At 40.7% G+C, this 2,332-nt stretch overlaps 1 non-coding gene across 1 annotated transcript; it reads right to left on the bottom strand.

The window, feature by feature from the left end:
• Positions 1 to 1,882: 1,882 nt before the first annotated feature.
• Positions 1,883 to 1,954, bottom strand: TRNAW-CCA (transfer RNA tryptophan (anticodon CCA)). The gene has a single exon. It is a non-coding gene; the product is annotated as a tRNA-Trp (tRNA).
• Between the last annotated feature and the right edge of the window lie 378 nt (positions 1,955 to 2,332).

Raw genomic sequence — 2,332 nt, 5'->3', positions numbered from 1 at the left:
GGAAGTGGTTCTAAGGCATATGCTTGTGCATAGGTGTGTGTGTGAATGTGTGTTCTCAGGAACAGGGGAGCAAACGGCAATGGAAGGTGGCACAGTACTGTCCCCTTTCTGGCTTTAAATTCTGGTGCAGAGGTGTGTATGTGTGTGTGTGTGTGTACACCTGCACATTATAAAGGGAAACACCATAAAAAAAGTTATACCAAGGGAACCTGAATAAGACTGACTGAGAAAAGGGACTAAATATATAAATGGGCAGGTATACATGAGTAAATTGATGAGTATTAAATTTTGAATTAAATAAAAGGCTTTTGTGTTTATGTAAATTCATGTGGCACATACATTTCCTCAGTTAAGGCTCTGTTTGCAAGCTTGAAGCATCTAGCATTGCTAATATGTGCATGCATATGCCACTCGGTAGCACATTTGCTGGTTCACACACAAAAATACAGTGTGGATCTCAGAGCCATCTGTCATATGCTCAGCTGGATGGTGTTAGAAAATGAGCAGCTCTTTGAGGCAGTTAAAGAGTGAGATACTGAAATAATACAGAATCATATTCTGAAGATTAGGAAGGATTTAGAATTGTTTAGTTTTCTTGTTAATGACCATTTTATTTTTAAACCTCACTCATTGCTGAGTATGTGATCAAAGACAAAATGTAAGGAGAGCAAGCAAATACTCCTTCTTGTGTCCCTTTCTGCTTTTTTCTCCCTTTCTGTCATGTGTTTGCTGTCTGCCAGGCTCTGTGCTTCATGCTGGGGGGGCACCAGGGAGACCAAGACACAGATCCTGACCTCATGGAATTCAATTTCTCTAAGAGGAAGCAGACAGGACAAGAACTAATTATAATGCAATGTAATAAGTACTCTAATAATAGAATGAGACAAGATTTGGGAGACTGGAGAAAAGAGCAATTAATTATTGCTGCCCAGCAGGATTGGAGAAATCTTCACAGGGGAAGTGACACCTGACCTGGCTGTTGAAGGATGGACAAGATTTTGCCTCGTTAGGAGATTCATCAACAGGGAATTTCTGACTTCAGGCAGAATGCACTTCCTTACCATTCAAAAAGAGCCTCCTGAGTCTGTGTTCAGCAACTTGAGAACTTGAGGACATATGTTAATACTGAAACAGCAGACTGAATAAATTAAAAAATTGGATTAAAAGCTTGGACCAAAGTTGGAGCATGATGGTGATATAGGGAAGGAAAAGAGAAATGCTATTTGCTGTTTGCTATACTCGATCAAGTGCTTTGATATAGTTGTTCTCAATCCCCAAATCAGTAGAGTAGGTATGAGTGCTTTAAGAAAAATGCTCAAGGTCACTCAATAGCCAATATTTGAATTTGGATCCTTCTGACTGCAAAAGCCAACGTGATTTTTGCTGTGCACTCTTGGGTTTATGCACCTATGTTGAGTATAAAATGTCCATGTACACAAATACTGCTGACTGTGTGTGACCCCATAGATGGCAGCCCACCAGGCTCCCCTGTCCCTGGGATTCTCCAGGCAAGAACACTGGAGCGGGTTGCCATTTCCTTCTCCAATGCATGAAAGTGAAGTCGCTCAGTCATATCCGACTCTTAGCAAACCCGTGGACTGCAGTCTACCAAGCTTCTCTATCCATGGGATTTTCCAGGCAAGAGTACTGGAGTGGGGTGCCATTTCCTTCTCCATACACAAATACAGAGCGTTGTAAACAAATAAAAATACATACATACAACTAAATACATCTACACACATGTATATATCTTATTTATGCTCTTTCTTAAAAAAATACTGATTTATTTATTTAGCTGCTTCAGGTCTTAATTGCTTTCACGTGGCATGTGGGATCTTTAGTTGTGGCATGAGAACTCTTAGTTCTAGCATGTGGGATCTAGTTCCCTGACCAGGGATTGAACCTGGGCCCCTGCATTGGAAGCATGGAGTCTTAGCCACTGGACCACCAGGGAAGTCCCTATTTGTGGTCTTTACCATGGTAAGCAACTATTTTGTAGGAATATTTTCACCCACTAGTGATTTGGAAATAAAATATACGTTTCAAGATAGATGCTTTATTAGGGAGTAACTTTGGGAAATTTATATGAATGGAAATTATCAGGCTAATTCTGGCTTGACCTGTGCTCTTTTGCTTTGTTTTGGTACAAAATACCAGCAGCACAGCCTGTGCCAGGACTCAGCCCATTGCTGAATCTTTTCAATGCGAAGCTTTCAGCACATCACTTACTGTTTACTAACACTTGCAAGTGTTAAAATCTTTTATGTCCACAGGTTGGGGATCTGGCTGTTGAGTCACTGGGAGTATTTTGTTGACTTCATAGGGTTTTTAC

Source organism: Bubalus kerabau, chromosome 2 (assembly GCF_029407905.1).
Source record: "Bubalus kerabau isolate K-KA32 ecotype Philippines breed swamp buffalo chromosome 2, PCC_UOA_SB_1v2, whole genome shotgun sequence".
In the NCBI taxonomy this organism is placed as follows: Eukaryota; Metazoa; Chordata; class Mammalia; order Artiodactyla; family Bovidae; genus Bubalus; species Bubalus kerabau.
This window is presented reverse-complemented; position numbering and strand designations above follow the sequence as displayed.